Genomic DNA, 21,685 nt, shown 5'->3' with positions numbered 1-21,685 from the left:
ATGGTGAGAGAATCATATGCAGTGACAGTAGACGACATGTCAGTAATCGTTGGCAGGTCCTTCAGTCCGGACCAGATGTCAGCACTCGCTCCAGACTGCCCTGCATCACCGCCAGTGGGTGGGCTCGGAATTCGTAGCCTTTTCCTCGCACCCCCAGTTGCGGGAGAATGTGAAGGAGGAGCTGTTGACGGGTCACGTTCCGCTTGACTTGACAATTTTCTCACCAGCAGGTCTTTGAACCCCTGCAGACTTGTGTCTGCCGGAAAGAGAGATCCAACGTAGGTTTTAAATCTAGGATCGAGCACGGTGGCCAAAATGTAGTGCTCTGATTTCAACAGATTGACCACCCGTGAATACTGGTTAAGCGAATTAAGGGCTCCATCCACAAGTCCCACATGCCTAGCGGAATCGCTCTGTTTTAGCTCCTCCTTCAATGTCTCCAGCTTCTTCTGCAAAAGCCTGATGAGGGGAATGACCTGACTCAGGCTGGCAGTGTCTGAACTGACTTCACGTGTGGCAAGTTCAAAAGGTTGCAGAACCTTGCACAACGTTGAAATCATTCTCCACTGCGCTTGAGACAGGTGCATTCCACCTCCTTTGCCTATATCATGGGCAGATGTATAGGCTTGAATGGCCTTTTGCTGCTCCTCCATCCTCTGAAGCATATAGAGGGTTGAATTCCACCTCGTTACCACCTCTTGCTTCAGATGATGGTAGGGCAGGTTCAGGCGTTTTTGGTGGTGCTCCAGTCTTCTGTACGCGGTGCCTGTACGCCGAAAGTGGCCCGCAATTCTTCTGGCCACCGACAGCATCTCTTGCACGCCCCTGTCGTTTTTTAAATAATTCTACACCACCAAATTCAAGGCATGTGCAAAACATGGGACGTGCTGGAATTTGCCCAGATGTAATGCACGCACAATATTGCTGGCGTTGTCCGATGCCACAAATCCCCCGGAGAGTCCAATTGGGGTAAGATATTCTGCGATGATCTTCCTCAGTTGCCGTAAGAGGTTTTCAGCTGTGTGCGTATTCTGGAAAGCGGTGATACAAAGCGTAGCCTGCCTAGGAACGAGTTGGCGTTTGCGAGATGCTGCTACTGGTGCCGCCGCTGCTGTTCTTGCAGCGGGAGGCAATACATCTACCCAGTGGGCTGTCACAGTCATGTAGTCCTGAGTCTGCCCTGCTCCACTTGTCCACGTGTCCGTGGTTAAGTGGACATTGGGTACAACTACATTTTTTAGGACACTGGTGACTCTTTTTCTGAGGTCTGTGTACATTTTCGGTATCGCCTGCCTAGAGAAATGGAACCTAGATGGTATTTGGTACTGGGGACACAGTACCTCAATCAAGTCTATAGTTGGCTCTGAAGTAACGATGGATACCGGAACCACGTTTCTCACCGCCCAGGCTGCCAAGGCCTCAGTTATCCGCTTTGCAGCAGGATGACTGCTGTGATATTTCATCTTCCTCGCAAAGGACTGTTGGACAGTCAATTGCTTACTGGAAGTAGTACAAGTGGTCTTCCGACTTCCCCTCTGGGATGACGATCGACTCCCAGCAGCAACAACAGCAGTGCAAGCAGCAGTAGGCGTTACACTCAAGGATGCATCGGAGGAATCCCAGGCAGGAGAGGACTCGTCAGACTTGCCAGTGACATGGCCTGCAGGACTATTGGCATTCCTGGGTAAGGAGGAAATTGACACTGAGGAAGTTGGTGGTGTGGTTTGCGGGAACTTGGTTACAAGAGGAAGGGATTTACTGGTCAGTGGACTGCTTCCGCTGTCGCCCAAAGTTTTTGAACTTGTCACTGACTTATGATGAATGCGCTGCAGGTGACGTATAAGGGAGGATGTTCCGAGGTGGTTAACGTCCTTACCCCTACTTATTACAGCTTGACAAAGGCAACACACGGCTTGACACCTGTTATCCGCATTTGTGTTGAAATAATTCCACACCGAAGAGCTGATTTTTTTTGTATTTTGACCAGGCATGTCAATGGCCATATTCATCCCACGGACAACAGGTGTCTCCCCGGGTGCCTGACTTAAACAAACCACCTCACCATCAGAATCCTCCTTGTCAATTTCCTCCCCAGCGCCAGCAACACCCATATCCTCATCCTGGTGTACTTCAACACTGACATCTTCAATTTGACTATCAGGAACTGGACTGCGGGTGCTCCTTCCAGCACTTGTAGGGGTCGTGCAAATGGTGGAAGGCGCAAGCTCTTCCCGTCCAGTGTTGGGAAGGTCAGGCATCGCAACCGACACAATTGGACTCTTCTTGGGGATTTGTGATTTCGAAGAACGCGCAGTTCTTTGCTGTGCTTTTGCCACCTTAAGTCTTTTCTTTTTTCTAGCGAGAGGATGAGTGCTTCCATCCTCATGTGAAGCTGAACCACTAGCCATGAACATAGGCCAGGGCCTCTGCCGTTCCTTGCCACTCCGTGACGTAAATGGCATATTGGCAAGTTCACGCTTCTCCTCAGACGCTTTTAATTTAGATTTTTGGGTCATCTTTTTACTGATCTTTTGTGTTTTGGATTTTACATGCTCTGTACTATGACATTGAGCATCGGCCTTGGCAGACGACGTTGATGGCATTTCATCGTCTCAGCCATGACTAGTGGCAGCAGCTTCAGCACGAGGTGGAAGTGGATCTTGATCTTTCCCTATTTTTTTAACCTCCACATTTTTGTTCTCCATATTTTAATGCGCACAACTAAAAGCCACCACAGGTATACAATGTAGATGGATGGATAGTATAGTATTATATTACTTATGGAGGACGACTGACGACACAGAGGTAGGTACAGCCGTGGCCTACCGTACTGCTATATATATATATATATAATATACTGTATAATAATAACGGACCTGGTGGACACTGTCAGCAGACTGCTAAACTAGTATGAAGGAAAAAAAAGCCACCACAGGTATACAATGTAGATGGATGGATAGTATAGTATTATATTACTTATGGACGACGAGTGACTGACGACACAGAGGTAGGTACAGCCGTGGCCTACCGTACTGCTATATATATATATATTATACTGTATAATATAATAACGGACCTGGTGGACACTGTCAGCAGACTGCTAAAATAGTATGAAGAAAACAAAAGCCACCACAGGTATACAATGTAGATGGATGGATAGTATAGTATTATATTACTTATGGACGACGACTGACGACACAGAGGTAGGTACAGCCGTGGCCTACCGTACTGCTATATATATATATAATATACTGTATAATAATAACGGACCTGGTGGACACTGTCAGCAGACTGCTAAACTAGTATGAAGAAAAAAAAAGCCACCACAGGTATACAATGTAGATGGATGGATAGTATAGTATTATATTACTTATGGACGACGAGTGACTGACAACACAGAGGTAGGTACAGCCGTGGCCTACCTTACTGCTATATATATATTATACTGTATAATATAATAACGGACCTGGTGGACACTGTAAGCAGACTGCTAAACTAGTATGAAGAAAAAAAAAGCCACCACAGGTATACAATGTAGATGGATGGATAGTATAGTATTATATTACTTATGGACGACGACTGACGACACAGAGGTAGGTACAGCTGTGGCCTACCATACTGCTATATATATATATATAATATACTGTATAATAATAACGGACCTGGTGGACACTGTCAGCAGACTGCTAAACTAGTATGAAGAAGAAAAAAGCCACCACAGGTATACAATGTAGATGGATGGATAGTATAGTATTATATTACTTATGGACGACGACTGACGACACAGAGGTAGGTACAGCCGTGGCCTACCATACTGCTATATATATATATAATATACTGTATAATAATAACGGACCTGGTGGACACTGTCAGCAGACTGCTAAACTAGTATGGAAAAAAAAAAGCCACCACAGGTATACAATGTAGATGGATGGATAGTATAGTATTATATTACTTATGGACGACGAGTGACTGACGACACAGAGGTAGGTACAGCCGTGGCCTACCGTACTGCTATATATATATATATATTATACTGTATAATATAATAACGGACCTGGTGGACACTGTCAGCAGACTGCTAAACTAGTATGAAGAAAAAAAAGCCACCACAAGTATACAATGTAGATGGATGGATAGTATAGTATTATATTACATATGGACGACGACTGACGACACAGAGGTAGGTACAGCCGTGGCCTACCGTACTGCTATATATATATAATATACTGTATAATAATAACGGACCTGGTGGACACTGTCAGCAGACTGCTAAACTAGTATGAAGAAAAAAAAATCCACCACAGGTATACAGTGTAGATGGATGGATACTATAGTATTATATTACTTATGGACGACGACTGACGACACAGAGGTAGGTACAGCCGTGGCCTACCGTACTGCTATATATATATAATATACTGTATAATAATAACGGACCTGGTGGAAACTGTCAGCAGACTGCTAAACTAGTATGAAGAAGAAAAAAGCCACCACAGGTATACAATGTAGATGGATGGATAGTATAGTATTATATTACTTATGGACGACGACTGACGACACAGAGGTAGGTACAGCCGTGGCCTACCATACTGCTATATATATATATAATATACTGTATAATAATAACGGACCTGGTGGACACTGTCAGCAGACTGCTAAACTAGTATGAAGGAAAACAAAGCCACCACAGGTATACAGTGTAGATGGATGGATAGTATAGTATTATATTACTTATGGACGACGAGTGACTGACGACACAGAGGTAGGTACAGCCGTGGCCTACCGTACTGCTATATATATATATATTATACTGTATAATATAATAACGGACCTGGTGGACACTGTCAGCAGACTGCTAAACTAGTATGAAGAAAATAAAAAGCCACCACAGGTATACAATGTAGATGGATGGATAGTATAGTATTATATTACTTATGGACGACGACTGACGACACAGAGGTAGGTACAGCCGTGGCCTACCGTACTGCTATATATATATATAATATACTGTATAATAATAACGGACCTGGTGGACACTGTCAGCAGACTGCTAAACTAGTATGAAGAAAAAAAAATCCACCACAGGTATACAATGTAGATGGATGGATAGTATAGTATTATATTACTTATGGACGACGACTGACGACACAGAGGTAGGTACAGCCGTGGCCTACCGTACTGCTATATATATATAATATACTGTATAATAATAACGGACCTGGTGGACACTGTCTGCAGACTGCTAAACTAGTATGAAGAAAAAAAAAGCCACCACAGGTATACAATGTAGATGGATGGATAGTATAGTATTATATTACTTATGGACGACGACTGACGACACAGAGGTAGGTAAAAAGCCACCACAGGAGTGTTTTTCAGGCAGACAAACGTATTCTGGATGGTGGTCACTGTCAGCAAAACTGTGCACTGTACTCCTGCTATAACTGCTCCCCAGTCCCCACAATTAGGCAGTGTGAGCAGCAGTGCACTCAGCACAGATATATCATGCAGCAGTGCAGCACACTGAGCACAGATATGGTGGAGCATTTTTTTCAGGCAGAGAAACAACAGATTAAACTCACTGATGGTATTATAATCAAAACCCTGCACTGTACTCCCTAACAGCTGCTCCCCGTCCCCAATCCTCCCCACAATTATAACTAAGTCACTCTTTTCTACTATAACGGAGAGGACGCCAGCCACGTCCTCTCCCTATCAATCTCAATGCACGTGTGAAAATGGCGACGACGCGCGGCTGCTTATATAGAATCCGAGTCTCGCGAGAATCCGACAGCGGGATGATGACGTTCCGGCGCGCTCGGTTTACCCGAGCCACACGGGAGAATCCGAGCACGGCTCGGACCCGTGTAAAAAGGCTGAAGTTCGGGGGGGTTCGGTTTCCGAGAAACCGAACCCGCTCATCACTAATTAAAATACCCAGTTATGTAATATTTTGAACTCCAAACAGTACAAAGTTAACCATGCACATCATAATTAACATGAATAGTGCATAAGTATTTTCCATGAAAAGCTTCTGGGCACCACACCAGGATGGCTGCATGGTTAAGGCATTTGACTTAAGATCCAATGGATATATAGCTGCATGGGATCAAACCCCAATTCTGGTATGCATGTTAATTTCAGATTCCTAAATATGTACAAGGAATAACTTTATTAAATAAGGACATGTACAAAAGTTGATGTTGCTTGCATTTGTAAACCACCATACTTGTTCCACAAAATCCTTGACATGTGACAGGGCAAAAAAGAATGATAGCAACTATCTACAAATGTTGCTTGTAATCATTCAAAAGAAAGGACAGTCTTGATAGATGAGCAGTTCGAAATGTGGTGAAAATGAATGTCTTTAAACAAATATGGAATTATTATAAAACTTTTTATTCATAAGAGCCTTACTTGTGAAGAATAGAAATATAAGTATCATACTTTGAAAAAAAAACAATTACCAGACTTATGTAGTAAGTAACAGTCAAAGCAGTATAAAGTTTGCTGAATAATTGCCCATGCACATTAAAAGATACATATGCTTTGCAATAGTATTTGTCATGACAATCACACCAGGATTGCCGAGTGGTTAAGGCGTTGGATTTAAGATCCAATGGATACATATCTGCGTGGGTTCGATCCCCACTTCTGGTAGGCATTTTAATTTCAGCTATCTAAATATTTACGATGAAGATTTCGGCAATTAGGGAAAACTCTCAAAATTCTGTGAAAATCATTAACTTAAAATATTTTCAATCCATTTTTTCAAAGAACCTGGCTTTCTATGAAGAAAAGAAACAATGATATCATAATATCCATTAAAATACCAAAAGTTATGTAATATTTTAAACTCCAAGCGGATCAAAGTTAACAATGCACAGGAAAATAAACATGAATAGTGCAATAGTATTTGCCATGAAAACACTCAGGGCAACATACCAGGATGGCCGAGTGGTTAAGGCGTTGGACTTAAGATCCAATGGATATATATCCGCGTGGGTTCGAACCCCACTTCTGGTATGTATTTTAATTTCGGATTCCTAAATATGTACAAGGAACAATATAATCGAATAGGGAAATGTACAAGTCATTTTATTTACATTTGTAAACTACCATACATGTTCCACAAAAACATTGAAATGTGACAGTGCAAATAAACTTAAGTAATAATTTAGACTCCAAACAGTACAAAGTTTGCATAAAAGTTGACCATGCACATTAACATATACATATGCAATGGGGTTCAGAATGTAATCCTGATGGACTGGATGCCTATGGTCAGAATACCGACATCAGCAACCTGACCATTAAAATCCTGACAGCCCTGCAGTTAATACCATAACCCTTCCATGTTCCCTGCCCTAACCCTAATCCTCCCTTTTGGGTGCCTAACCCTTACCCTCCCCGGGATGCCTAACACTAACCCTCCATTCCCCAATGCCTAAAGCTAATGCTCCCTGCTTGGTGTCTAACACTAACCTCCTCTTCTAAGTGACTAAACCAAACCCTCCCTCCCTGGTACCTAACTCTAACCTACCTGTCCCTACACCGTAACCCCCCTTCTAATGCCTAAACCTAACCTCCCCCTCCCCATGGCAGGACAAGATTACATCCTGCTGAGAGGACATTCAGAATTCTAGGTGTCAGTATTTTCATGCTGTTAATCCCACCTCTGTTGGCATTTTGGTGCCGTTATTATGGCTGGTGGGTACGATTATGGTGTCAGTATTATGATAGCCAAAATCCCGCACGGAAGCCTTTTAACTGGGTCCCATGCTTTGCAAAAGTATTTGCCATGAAAATGTCAAAAGCCTCACATCAGGATGGCCGAGTGGTTAAGGTGTTGGACTTAAGATTCAATGGATTTACATCTGCATGGGATAGATCCCCACTTCTGGTTTGTATTTCAATTTCAGCTAACCAAATGAGGAAGAATTTGTCAATTAGGGAAAACTTTCAAACTATGGTGAAAGTGAATAACTTAAGCTACAGTACTCTGATCAAAAAATATTTTCAATCCATTTTCTCCAAAGAAACTGATTTTTTATAAAGAAAGTAAACAATGATATCCTAATATCCATTAAAATACCCAGTTATGTAATATTTTAAACTCCAAACAGTACAAAGTTAACCATGCACATCATAATTAACATGAATAGTGCATTAGTATTTGCCATGAAAAGCTCTTGGGCACCACACCAGGATGGCTGCATGGTTAAGGCATTTGACTTAAGATCCAATGGATATATATCTGCATCGGATCGAGCCCCAATTCTGGTATGCATGTTAATTTCAGATTCCTAAATATGTACAAGGAATAACATTATTAATTAAGGACATGTACAAAAGTTGATGTTGCTTGCATTTGTAGCCCATCATACTTGTTCCACAAAATCCTTGACATGTGACAGGCCAAAAAAAGAATAATAGCAACTATCTACAAATGTTGCTTGTAATCATTCAAAAGAAAGGACAGTCTTGATAGATGAGCAGTTTGAAATGTGGTGAAAATTAATGTCTTTAAACAAATATGGAATTATTATGAAACTTTTTATTCATAAGAGCCTTACTTGTTGTGAAGAATAGAAATATAAGTACATACTTTTAAAAAACAACAATTACCAGACTTATGTAATGAGTAACAGTCAAAGCAGTATAAAGTTTGCTGAATAATTGCCCATGCACATTAAAAGATACATATGCTTTGCAATAGTATTTGACATGACAATCACACCAGGATGGCAGAGTGGTTAAGGCATTGGACTTAAGATCCAAAGGATACATATCCGCGTGGGTTGGATCCCCACTTCTGGTATACATTTTAATTTCAGCTAACTAAATATTTACGATGAAGATTTCGGCAATTAGGAAAAACTCTAAAAATTCTGTGAAAAACATTAACTTAAATTACATTGCTAAAAAAATATTTTCAATCCATTTTTTCAAAGAACCTGGCTTTCTATGAAGAAAAGAAACAGTGATATCATAATATCCATTAAAATACCAAAAGTTATGTAATATTTTAAACTCCAAGCGGTTCAAAGTTAACAATGCACAGGAAAATAAACATGAATAGTGCAATAGTATTTGCCATGAAAATACCCAAGGCAACATACCAGGATGGCCGAGTGGTTAAGGCGTTGGACTTAAGATCCAATGGATACATATCCACGTTGGTTCGAACCACACTTCTGGTATGTATTTTAATTTCGGATTCCTACATATGTACAAGGAACAATATAATCAAATAGGGAAATGTACAAGAGTCATTTTGTTTACATTTGTAATCTACCATACATGTTCCACAAAAACATTGAAATGTGAAAGTGCAAATAAACTTATGTAATAATTTAGACTCCAAACAGTACAAAGTTTGCATAAAAGTTGACCACGCACATTAACATATACATATGCAATGGGGTTCAGAATGTAAGTCTGATGGACTGGATGCCTATGGTCAGAATACCGACATCAGCAACCTGACCATTAAAATCCTGACAGCCCTGCAGTTAATACCATAACCCTTCCATGTTCCCTGCCCTAACCCTAATCCTCCCTTTTGGGTGTCTAACCCTTACACCCTCTCCTTGGATGCCTAAACCTTACCCTCCCCGGGATGCCTAACACTAACCCTCCATTCCCCAATGCCTAAAGCTAATGCTCCCTGCTTGGTGTCTAACACTAACCTCCTCTTCTAAGTGACTAAACCAAACCCTCCCTCCCTGGTACCTAACTCTAACCTACCTGTCCCTACACCGTAACCCCCCTTCTAATGCCTAAACCTAACCTCCACCCTCCCCATGGCAGGACAAGATTACATCCTGCTGAGAGGACATTCAGAATTCTAGGTGTCAGTATTTTCATGCTGTTAATCCCACCTCTGTTGGCATTTTGGTGCCGTTATTATGGCTGGTGGGTACGATTATGGTGTCAGTATTATGATAGCCAAAATCCCGCACGGAAGCCTTTTAACTGGGTCCCATGCTTTGCAAAAGTATTTGCCATGAAAATGTCAAAAGCCTCACATCAGGATGGCCGAGTGGTTAAGGTGTTGGACTTAAGATTCAATGGATTTACATCTGCATGGGATAGATCCCCACTTCTGGTTTGTATTTCAATTTCAGCTAACCAAATGAGGAAGAATTTGTCAATTAGGGAAAACTTTCAAACTATGGTGAAAGTGAATAACTTAAGCTACAGTACTTTGATCAAAAAATATTTTCAATCCATTTTCTCCAAAGAAACTGATTTTTTATAAAGAAAGTAAACAATGATATCCTAATATCCATTAAAATACCCAGTTATGTAATATTTTAAACTCTAAACAGTACAAAGTTAACCATGCACATCATAATTAACATGAATAGTGCATTAGTATTTGCCATGAAAAGCTCTTGGGCACCACACCAGGATGGCTGCATGGTTAAGGCATTTGACTTAAGATCCAATAGATATATATCTGCATCGGATCGAGCCCCAATTCTGGTATGCATGTTAATTTCAGATTCCTAAATATGTACAAGGAATAACATTATTAATTAAGGACATGTACAAAAGTTGATGTTGCTTGCATTTGTAGCCCATCATACTTGTTCCACAAAATCCTTGACATGTGACAGGCCAAAAAAAGAATAATAGCAACTATCTACAAATGTTGCTTGTAATCATTCAAAAGAAAGGACAGTCTTGATAGATGAGCAGTTTGAAATGTGGTGAAAATTAATGTCTTTAAACAAATATGGAATTATTATGAAACTTTTTATTCATAAGAGCCTTACTTGTTGTGAAGAATAGAAATATAAGTATCATACTTTTAAAAAACAACAATTACCAGACTTATGTAATGAGTAACAGTCAAAGCAGTATAAAGTTTGCTGAATAATTGCCCATGCACATTAAAAGATACATATGCTTTGCAATAGTATTTGACATGACAATCACACCAGGATGGCAGAGTGGTTAAGGCGTTGGACTTAAGATCCAATGGATACATATCCGCGTGGGTTGGATCCTCACTTCTGGTATACATTTTAATTTCAGCTAACTAAATATTTACGATGAAGATTTCGGCAATTAGGAAAAACTCTCAAAATTCTGTGAAAAACATTAACTTAAAATACATTGCTAAAAAAATATTTTCAATCCATTTTTTCAAAGAACCTGGCTTTCTATGAAGAAAAGAAACAATGATATCATAATATCCATTAAAATATCAAAAGTTATGTAATATTTTAAACTCCAAGCGGTTCAAAGTTAACAATGCACAGGAAAATAAACATGAATAGTGCAATAGTATTTGCCATGAAAACACCCAGGTCAACATACCAGGATGGCCGAGTGGTTAAGGCGTTGGACTTAAGATCCAATGGATATATATCCGCTTGGGTTCAAACCCCACTTCTGGTATGTATTTTAATTTCGGATTCCTAAATATGTACAAGGAACAATATAATCGAATAGGGAAATGTACAAGTCATTTTGTTTACATTTGTAAACTACCATACATGTTCCACAAAAGCATTGAAATGTGACAGTGCAAATAAACTTATGTAATAATTTAGACTCCAAACAGTACAAAGTTTGCATAAAAGTTGACCATGCACATTAACACATACATATGCAATGGGGTTCAGAATGTAATCCTGATGGACTGGATGCCTATGGTCAGAATACCGACATCTGCAACCTGACCATTAAAATCCTGACAGCCCTGCAGTTAATACCATAACCCTTCCATGTTCCCTGCCCTAACCCTAATCCTCCCTTTTGGGTGCCTAAACCTTACCCCCCCAGGGATGCCTAACACTAACCCTCCATTCCCCAATACCTAAAGGTGTCTAACACTAACTAGGTGTCTAACTGCTAGGTGTCTAACACTAACCTCCTCTTCTAAGTGACTAAACCAAACCCTCCCTCCCTGGTACCTAACTCTAACCTACCTGTTCCTACACTGTAACCCCCCTTCTAATGCCTAAACCTAACCTCCCCCCTCCCCGTGGCAGGACAAGATTACATACTGCTGAGAGGACATTCAGAATTCTAGGTGTCAGTATTTTCATGCTGTTAATCCCACCTCTGTTGGCATTTTGGTGCCGTTATTATGGCTGGTGGGTACGATTATGGTGTCAGTATTATGATAACCAGGATCCCGCACTTAAGCCTTTTAACTGGGTCCCATGCTTTGCAAAAGTATTTGCCATGAAAATGTCAAAAGCCTCACATCAGGATGGCCGAGTGGTTAAGGTGTTGGACTTAAGATTCAATGGATTTACATCTGCATGGGATAGATCCCCACTTCTGGTTTGTATTTCAATTTCAGCTAACCAAATGAGGAAGAATTTGTCAGTTAGGGAAAACTTTCAAACTATGGTGAAAGTCAATAACTTAAGCTACAGTACTTTGATAAAAAAATATTTTCAATCCATTTTCTCCAAAGAAACTGATTTTCTATAAAGTAAGTTAACAATGATATCCTAATATCCATTAAAATACCCAGTTATGTAATATTTAAACTCCAAACAGTACAAAGTTAACCATGCACATCATAATTAACATGAATAGTGCATTAGTATTTGCCATGAAAAGCTCCTGGGCACCACACCAGGATGGCTGCATGGTTAAGGCATTTGACTTAAGATCCAATGAATATATATCCGCATGGGATCGAGCCCCAATTCTGGTATGCATGTTAATTTCAGATTCCTAAATATGTACAAGGAATAACATTATTAATTAAGGACATGTACAAAAGTTGATGTTGCTTGCATTTGTAACCCACCATACTTGTTCCACAAAATCCTTGACATGTGACAGGGCAAAAAAAGAATGATAGCAACTATCTACAAATGTTGCTTGTAATCATTTAAAAGAAAGGACAGTCTTGATAGATGAGCAGTTCAAAATGTGGTGAAAATTAATGTCTTTAAACAAATATGGAATTAATATGAATCTTTTTATTCATAAGAGCCTTACTTGTTGTGAAGAATAGAAATATAAGTATCATACTTTTAAAAACACAACAATTACCAGACTTATGTAATAAGTAACAGTCAAAGCAGTATAAAGTTTGCTGAATAATTGCCCATGCACATTAAAAGATACATATGCTTTGCAATAGTATTTGACGTGACAATCACACCAGGATGGCCGAGTGGTTAAGGCGTTGGACTTAAGATCCAATGGATACATATCCGCGTGGGTTCGATCTTCTCTTCTGGTATGCATTTTAATTTCAGCTAACTAAATATTTACGATGAAGATTTCGTCAATTAGGGAATACTCTCAAAATTCTGTGAAAATCATTAACTTAAATTACATTGCTAAAAAAATATTTTCAATCCATTTTTTCAAAGAACCTGGCTTTCTATGAAGAAAAGAAACATTGATATCATAATATCCATTAAAATACCAAAAGTTATGTAATATTTTAAACTCCAAGCGGTTCAAAGTTAACAATGCACAGGAAAATGAACATGAATAGTGCAATAGTATTTGCATTGAAAATACCCAGGGTAACATACCAGGATGGCCGAGTGGTTAAGGCGTTGGACTTAAGATCCAATGGATATATATCCGCGTGGGTTCGAACCCCACTTCTGGTATGTATTTTAATTTCGGATTCCTAAATATGTACAAGGAACAATATAATCGAATAGGTAAATGTACAAGAGTCATTTTGTTTACATTTGTAAACTACCATACATGTTCCACAAAAGCATTGAAATGTGACAGTGCAAATAAACTTATGTAAAAATTTAGACTCCAAACAGTACAAAGTTTGCATAAAAGTTGACCATGCACATTAACATATACATATGCAATGGGGTTCAGAATGTAATCCTGATGGACTGGATGCCTATGGTCAGAATACCGACATCAGCAACCTGACCATTAAAATCCTGACAGCCCTGCAGTTAATACCATAACCCTTCCATGTTCCCTGCCCTAACCCTAATCCTCCCTTTTGGGTGCCTAAACCTTACCCTCCCCGGGATGCCTGACACTAACCCTCCATTCCCCAATGCCTAAAGCTAATGCTCCCTGCTTGGTGTCTGACACTAACCTCCTCTTCTAAGTGACTAAACCAAACCCTCCCTCCCTGGTACCTAACTCTAAAATACATGTCCCTACACCGTAACCCCCCTTCTAATGCCTAAACCTAACCTCCCCCCTCCCCGTGGCAGGACAAGATTACATCCTGCTGAGAGGACATTCAGAATTCTAGGTGTCAGTATTTTCATGCTGTTAATCCCACCTCTGTTGGCATTTTGGTGCTGTTATTATGGCTGGTGGGTATGATTATGGTGTCAGTATTATGATAGCCAGGATCCCGCACGGAAGCCTTTTAACTGGGTACCATGCTTTGCAAAAGTATTTGCCATGAAAATGTCAAAAGCCTCACATCAGGATGGCCGAGTGGTTAAGGTGTTGGACTTAAGATTCAATGGATTTACATCTGCATGGGATAGATCCCCACTTCTGGTTTGTATTTCAATTTCAGCTAACCAAATGAGGAAGAATTTGTCAATTAGGGAAAACTTTCAAACTATGGTGAAAGTCAATAACTTAAGCTACAGTACTTTAATAAAAAAAATATTTTCAATCCATTTTTTCAAAGAACCTGGCTTTCTATGAAGAAAAGAAACAATGATACCATAATATCCATTAAAATACCAAAAGTTATGTAATATTTTAAAATCCAAGCGGTTCAAAGTTAACAATGCACAGGAAAATGAACATGAATAGTGCAATAGTATTTGCATTGAAAATACCCAGGGCAACATACCAGGATGGCCGAGTGGTTAAGGCGTTGGACTTAAGATCCAATCGATATATATCCGCGTTGGTTTGAACCACACTTCTGGTATGTATTTTAATTTCGGATTCCTAAATATGTACAAGGAACAATATAATCGAATAGGGAAATGTACAAGAGTCATTTTGTTTACATTTGTAAACTACCATACATGTTCCACAAAAGCATTGAAATGTGACAGTGCAAATAAACTTATGTAATAATTTAGACTCCAAACAGAACAAAGTTTGCATAAAAGTTGACCATGCACATTAACATATACATATGCAATGGGGTTCAGAATGTAATCCTGATGGACTGGATGCCTATGGTCAGAATACCGACATCAGCAACCTGACCATTAAAATCCTGACAGCCCTGCAGTTAATACCATAACCCTTCCATGTTCCCTGCCCTAACCCTAATCCTCCCTTTTGGGTGTCTAAACCTTACACCCTCTCCTTGGGTGCCTAAACCTTACCCTCCCCGGGCTGCCTAACAATAACCCTCCATTCCCCAATGCCTAAAGCTAATGCTCCCTGCTTGGTGTCTAACAATAACCTCCTCTTCTTAGTGACTAAACCAAACCCTCCCTCCCTGGTACCTAACTCTAACCTACCTGTCCCTACACCGTAACCCCCCTTCTAATGCCTAAACCTAACCTCTCCCCTCCCCGTGGCAGGACAAGATTACATCCTGCTGAGAGGACATTCAGAATTCTAGGTGTCAGTATTTTCATGCTGTTAATCCCACCTCTGTTGGCATTTTGGTGCCGTTATTATGGCTGGTGGGCATGATTATGGTGTCAGTATTATGATAGCCAGGATCCCGCATGGAAGCCTTTTAACTGGGTCCCATGCTTTGCAAAAGTATTTGCCATGAAAATGTCAAAAGCCTCACATCAGGATGGCTGAGTGGTTAAGGTGTTGGACTTAAGATTCAATGGATTTACATCTGCATGGGATAGATCCCCACTTCTGGTTTGTATTTCAATTTCAGCTAACCAAATGAGGAAGAATTTGTCAATTAGGGAAAACTTTCAAACTATGGTAAAAGTCAATAACTTAAGCTACAGTACTTTGATAAAAAAAATATTTTCAATCCATTTTCTCCTAAGAAACTGATTTTATATAACGTAAGTTAACAATGACATCCTAATATCCATTAAAATACCCAGTTATGTAATATTTTAAACTCCAAACAGTACAAAGTTAACCATGCACATCATAATTAACATGAATAGTGCATTAGTATTTGCCATGAAAAGCTCCTGGGCACCACACCAGGATGGCTGCATTGTTAAGGCATTTGACTTAAGATCCAATGGATATATATCTGCATGGGATCAAACCCCAATTCTGGTATGCATGTTAATTTCAGATTCCTAAATATGTACAAGGTATAACTTTATTTTTTAATGACATGTACAAAAGTTGATGTTGCTTGCATTTGTAAACCACCATACTTGTTCCACAAAATCCTTGACATGTGACAGGGCAAAAAAGAATGATAGCGACTATCTACAAATGTTGCTTGTAATCATTCAAAAGAAAGGACAGTCTTGATAGATGAGCAGTTCAAAATGTGGTGAAAATTAATGTCTTTAAACAAATATGGAATTAATATAAAACTTTTTATTCATAAGAGCCTTACTTGTGAAGAATAGAAATATAAGTATCATACTTTAAAAAAAAAAACAATTACCAGACTTATGTAATAAGTAACAGTCAAAGCAGTATAAAGTTTGCTGAATAATTGCCCATGCACATTAAAAGATACATATGCTTTGCAATAGTATTTGACATGTAAATCAAACCAGGATGGCTGAGTGGTTAAGGTGTTGGACTTAAGATCCAATGGATACATATCCGTGTGGGTTCGATCCCCACTTATGGTATGCATTTTAATTTCAGCTAACTAAATATTTATGATGAAGATTTCAGCAATTAGGGAAAACTCTCAAAATTCTGTGAAAATCATTAACTTAAATTACATTGCTAAAAAAATATTTTCAATCCATTTTTTCAAAGAACCTGGCTTTCTATGAAGAAAAGAAACAGTGATATCATAATATCCATTAAAATACCAAAAGTTATGTAATATTTTAAACTCCAAGCGGTTCAAAGTTAACAATGCACAGGAAAATAAACATGAATACTGCAATAGTATTTGCATTGAAAATACCCAGGGCAACATATCAGGATGGCCGAGTGGTTAAGGCGTTGGACTTAGGATCCAATGGATATATATCCGCGTGGGTTCGAACCCCACTTCTGGTATGTATTTTAATTTCGGATTCCTAAATATGTACAAGGAACAATATAATCGAATAGGGAAATGTACAAGAGTCATTTTGTTTACATTTGTAAACTACCATACATGTTCCACAAAAGCATTGAAATGTGACAGTGCAAATAAACTTATGTAATAATTTAGACTCCAAACAGTACAAAGTTTGCATAAAAGTTGACCATGCACATTAACATATACATATGCAATGGGGTTCAGAATGTAATTCTGATGGACTGGATGCCTATGGTCAGAATACCGACATCAGCAACCTAACCATTAAAATCCTGACAGCCCTGCAGTTAATACCATAACCCTTCCATGTTCCCTGCCCTAACTCTAATCCTCCCTTTTGGGTGTCTAAACCTTACACCCTCACCTTGGGTGCCTGAACCTTACCCTCCCCGGGATGCCTAACACTAACCCTCCATTCCCCAATGCCTAAAGCTAATGCTCCCTGCTTGGTGTCTAACAATAACCTCCTCTTCTTAGTGACTAAACCAAACCCTCCCTCCCTGGTACCTAACTCTAACCTACCTGTCCCTACACCGTAACCCCCCTTCTAATGCCTAAACCTAACCTCTCCCCTCCCCGTGGCAGGACAAGATTACATCCTGCTGAGAGGACATTCAGAATTCTAGGTGTCAGTATTTTCATGCTGTTAATCCCACCTCTGTTGGCATTTTGGTACCGTTATTATGGCTGGTGGGTACGATTATGGTGTCAGTATTATGATAGCCAGGATCCCGCATGGAAGCCTTTTAACTGGGTCCCATGCTTTGCAAAAGTATTTGCCATGAAAATGTCAAAAGCCTCACATCAGGATGGCTGAGTGGTTAAGGTGTTGGACTTAAGATTCAATGGATTTACATCTGCATGGGATAGATCCCCACTTCTGGTTTGTATTTCAATTTCAGCTAACCAAATGAGGAAGAATTTGTCAATTAGGGAAAACTTTCAAACTATGGTGAAAGTCAATAACTTAAGCTACAGTACTTTGATAAAAAAAATATTTTCAATCCATTTTCTCCTAAGAAACTGATTTTATATAACGTAAGTTAACAATGACATCCTAATATCCATTAAAATACCCAGTTATGTAATATTTTAAACTCCAAACAGTACAAAGTTAACCATGCACATCATAATTAACATGAATAGTGCATTAGTATTTGCCATGAAAAGCTCCTGGGCACCACACCAGGATGGCTGCATTGTTAAGGCATTTGACTTAAGATCCAATGGATATATATCTGCATGGGATCAAACCCCAATTCTGGTATGCATGTTAATTTCAGATTCCTAAATATGTACAAGGTATAACTTTATTTTTTAAGGACATGTACAAAAGTTGATGTTGCTTGCATTTGTAAACCACCATACTTGTTCCACAAAATCCTTGACATGTGACAGGGCAAAAAAGAATGATAGCGACTATCTACAAATGTTGCTTGTAATCATTCAAAAGAAAGGACAGTCTTGATAGATGAGCAGTTCAAAATGTGGTGAAAATTAATGTCTTTAAACAAATATGGAATTATTATAAAACTTTTTATTCATAAGAGCCTTACTTGTGAAGAATAGAAATATAAGTATCATACTTTAAAAAAAAAAAACAATTACCAGACTTATGTAATAAGTAACAGTCAAAGCAGTATAAAGTTTGCTGAATAATTGCCCATGCACATTAAAAGATACATATGCTTTGCAATAGTATTTGACATGTAAATCAAACCAGGATGGCCGAGTGGTTAAGGCGTTGGACTTAAGATCCAATGGATACATATCCGTGTGGGTTCGATCCCCACTTATGGTATGCAATTTAATTTCAGCTAACTAAATATTTATGATGAAGATTTCGGCAATTAGGGAAAACTCTCAAAATTCTGTGAAAATCATTAACTTAAATTACATTGCTAAAAAAGTATTTTCAATCCATTTTTTCAAAGAACCTGGCTTTCTATGAAGAAAAGAAACAATGATATCATAATATCCATTAAAATACCAAAAGTTATGTAATATTTTAAACTCCAAGCGGTTCAAAGTTAACAATGCACAGGAAAATAAACATGAATAGTGCAATAGTATTTGCATTGAAAATACCCAGGGCAACATACCAGGATGGCCGAGTGGTTAAGGCGTTGGACTTAAGATCCAATGGATATATATCCACGTGGGTTCGAATCCCACTTCTGGCATGTATTTTAATTTCGGATTCCAAAATATGTACAAGGAACAATATAATCGAATAGGGAAATGTACAAGAGTCATTTTGTTTACATTTGTAAACTACCATACATGTTCCACAAAAGCATTGAAATGTGACAGTGCAAATAAACTTATGTAATAATTTAGACTGCAAACAGTACAAAGTTTGCATAAAAGTTGACCATGCACATTAACATATACATATGCAATGGGGTTCAGAATGTAATTCTGATGGACTGGATGCCTATGGTCAGAATACCGACATTAGCAACCTGACCATTAAAATCCTGACAGCCCTGCAGTTAATACCATAACCCTTCCATGTTCCCTGCCCTAACCCTAATCCTCCCTTTTGGGTGCCTAAACCTTACCCTCCCCGGGATGCCTGACACTAACCCTCCATTCCCCAATGCCTAAAGCTAATGCTCCCTGCTTGGTGTCTAACACTAACCTCCTCTTCTAAGTGACTAAACCAAAGCCTCCCTCCCTGGTACCTAACTCTAACCTACCTGTCCCTACACCGCAACCCCCCTTTTAATGCCTAAACCTAACCTCCCCCCTCCCCGTGGCAGGACAAGATTACATCCTGCTGAGAGGACATTCAGAATTCTAGGTGTCAGTATTTTCATGCTGTTAATCCCACCTCTGTTAGCATTTTGGTGCTGTTATTATGGCTGGTGGGTACGATTATGGTGTCAGTATTATGATAGCCAGGATCCCGCACGGAAGCCTTTTAACTGGGTCCCATGCTTTGCAAAAGTATTTGCCATGAAAATGTCAAAAGCCTCACATCAGGATGGCCGAGTGGTTAAGGTGTTGGACTTAAGATTCAATGGATTTACATCTGCATGGGATAGATCCCCACTTCTGGTTTGTATTTCAATTTCAGCTAACCAAATGAGGAAGAATTTGTCAATTAGGGAAAACTTTCAAACTATGGTGAAAGTCAATAACTTAAGCTACAGTACTTTAATAATAAAAAATATTTTCAATCCATTTTTTCAAAGAACCTGGCTTTCTATGAAGAAAAGAAACAATGATATCATAATATCCATTAAAATACCAAAAGTTATGTAATATTTTAAAATCCAAGCGGTTCAAAGTTAACAATGCACAGGAAAATGAACATGAATAGTGCAATAGTATTTGCATTGAAAATACCCAAGGCAACATACCAGGATGGCCGAGTGGTTAAGGCGTTGGACTTAAGATCCAATGGATATATATCCGCGTTGGTTTGAACCACACTTCTGGTATGTATTTTAATTTCGGATTCCTAAATATGTACAAGGAACAATATAATCGAATAGGTAAATGTACAAGAGTCATTTTGTTTACATTTGTAAACTACCATACATGTTCCACAAAAGCATTGAAATGTGACAGTGCAAATAAACTTATGTAATAATTTAGACTCCAAACAGTACAAAGTTTGCATAAAAGTTGACCATGCACATTAACATATACATATGCAATGGGGTTCAGAATGTAATTCTGATGGACTGGATGCCTATGGTCAGAATACCGACATCAGCAACCTAACCATTAAAATCCTGACAGCCCTGCAGTTAATACCATAACCCTTCCATGTTCCCTGCCCTAACTCTAATCCTCCTTTTTGGGTGTCTAAACCTTACACCCTCTCCTTGGGTGCCTGAACCTTACCCTCCCCGGGATGCCTAACACTAACCCTCCATTCCCCAATGCCTAAAGCTAATGCTCCCTGCTTGGTGTCTAACAATAACCTCCTCTTCTTAGTGACTAAACCAAACCCTCCCTCCCTGGTACCTAACTCTAACCTACCTGTCCCTACACCGTAACCCCCCTTCTAATGCCTAAACCTAACCTCTCCCCTCCCCGTGGCAGGACAAGATTACATCCTGCTGAGAGGACATTCAGAATTCTAGGTGTCAGTATTTTCATGCTGTTAATCCCACCTCTGTTGGCATTTTGGTACCGTTATTATGGCTGGTGGGTACGATTATGGTGTCAGTATTATGATAGCCAGGATCCCGCATGGAAGCCTTTTAACTGGGTCCCATGCTTTGCAAAAGTATTTGCCATGAAAATGTCAAAAGCCTCACATCAGGATGGCTGAGTGGTTAAGGTGTTGGACTTAAGATTCAATGGATTTACATCTGCATGGGATAGATCCCCACTTCTTGTTTGTATTTCAATTTCAGCTAACCAAATGAGGAAGAATTTGTCAATTAGGGAAAACTTTCAAACTATGGTGAAAGTCAATAACTTAAGCTACAGTACTTTGATAAAAAAAATATTTTCAATCCATTTTCTCCTAAGAAACTGATTTTATATAACGTAAGTTAACAATGACATCCTAATATCCATTAAAATACCCAGTTATGTAATATTTTAAACTCCAAA

At 39.2% G+C, this 21,685-nt stretch overlaps 14 non-coding genes across 14 annotated transcripts; all 14 read left to right on the top strand.

Annotated features, from left to right (window-relative positions):
* The first annotated feature begins 6,580 nt into the window (after nt 1-6,580).
* TRNAL-UAA (transfer RNA leucine (anticodon UAA)) lies at nt 6,581-6,663 on the top strand. Its single transcript has one exon. It is a non-coding gene; the product is annotated as a tRNA-Leu (tRNA).
* Nucleotides 6,664-6,946: 283 nt separating this feature from the next.
* TRNAL-UAA (transfer RNA leucine (anticodon UAA)) lies at nt 6,947-7,029 on the top strand. Its single transcript has one exon. It is a non-coding gene; the product is annotated as a tRNA-Leu (tRNA).
* Nucleotides 7,030-8,741: 1,712 nt separating this feature from the next.
* TRNAL-UAA (transfer RNA leucine (anticodon UAA)) lies at nt 8,742-8,824 on the top strand. Its single transcript has one exon. It is a non-coding gene; the product is annotated as a tRNA-Leu (tRNA).
* Nucleotides 8,825-9,123: 299 nt separating this feature from the next.
* On the top strand, nt 9,124-9,206 carry TRNAL-UAA (transfer RNA leucine (anticodon UAA)). The gene has a single exon. It is a non-coding gene; the product is annotated as a tRNA-Leu (tRNA).
* A 1,744-nt stretch (nt 9,207-10,950) lies between these two features.
* TRNAL-UAA (transfer RNA leucine (anticodon UAA)) lies at nt 10,951-11,033 on the top strand. Its single transcript has one exon. It is a non-coding gene; the product is annotated as a tRNA-Leu (tRNA).
* A 299-nt stretch (nt 11,034-11,332) lies between these two features.
* Nucleotides 11,333-11,415, top strand: TRNAL-UAA (transfer RNA leucine (anticodon UAA)). Its single transcript has one exon. It is a non-coding gene; the product is annotated as a tRNA-Leu (tRNA).
* A 1,730-nt stretch (nt 11,416-13,145) lies between these two features.
* On the top strand, nt 13,146-13,228 carry TRNAL-UAA (transfer RNA leucine (anticodon UAA)). The gene has a single exon. It is a non-coding gene; the product is annotated as a tRNA-Leu (tRNA).
* Nucleotides 13,229-13,527: 299 nt separating this feature from the next.
* Nucleotides 13,528-13,610, top strand: TRNAL-UAA (transfer RNA leucine (anticodon UAA)). Its single transcript has one exon. It is a non-coding gene; the product is annotated as a tRNA-Leu (tRNA).
* Nucleotides 13,611-14,792: 1,182 nt separating this feature from the next.
* TRNAL-UAA (transfer RNA leucine (anticodon UAA)) lies at nt 14,793-14,875 on the top strand. The gene has a single exon. It is a non-coding gene; the product is annotated as a tRNA-Leu (tRNA).
* Nucleotides 14,876-16,617: 1,742 nt separating this feature from the next.
* TRNAL-UAA (transfer RNA leucine (anticodon UAA)) lies at nt 16,618-16,700 on the top strand. Its single transcript has one exon. It is a non-coding gene; the product is annotated as a tRNA-Leu (tRNA).
* Nucleotides 16,701-16,999: 299 nt separating this feature from the next.
* TRNAL-UAG (transfer RNA leucine (anticodon UAG)) lies at nt 17,000-17,082 on the top strand. Its single transcript has one exon. It is a non-coding gene; the product is annotated as a tRNA-Leu (tRNA).
* A 1,743-nt stretch (nt 17,083-18,825) lies between these two features.
* On the top strand, nt 18,826-18,908 carry TRNAL-UAA (transfer RNA leucine (anticodon UAA)). Its single transcript has one exon. It is a non-coding gene; the product is annotated as a tRNA-Leu (tRNA).
* A 299-nt stretch (nt 18,909-19,207) lies between these two features.
* On the top strand, nt 19,208-19,290 carry TRNAL-UAA (transfer RNA leucine (anticodon UAA)). Its single transcript has one exon. It is a non-coding gene; the product is annotated as a tRNA-Leu (tRNA).
* Nucleotides 19,291-20,473: 1,183 nt separating this feature from the next.
* TRNAL-UAA (transfer RNA leucine (anticodon UAA)) lies at nt 20,474-20,556 on the top strand. Its single transcript has one exon. It is a non-coding gene; the product is annotated as a tRNA-Leu (tRNA).
* Nucleotides 20,557-21,685: the final 1,129 nt, after the last annotated feature.

Source organism: Pseudophryne corroboree, chromosome 4 (genome assembly GCF_028390025.1).
Source record: "Pseudophryne corroboree isolate aPseCor3 chromosome 4, aPseCor3.hap2, whole genome shotgun sequence".
NCBI lineage: Eukaryota > Metazoa > Chordata > Amphibia > Anura > Myobatrachidae > Pseudophryne > Pseudophryne corroboree.
This window is presented reverse-complemented; position numbering and strand designations above follow the sequence as displayed.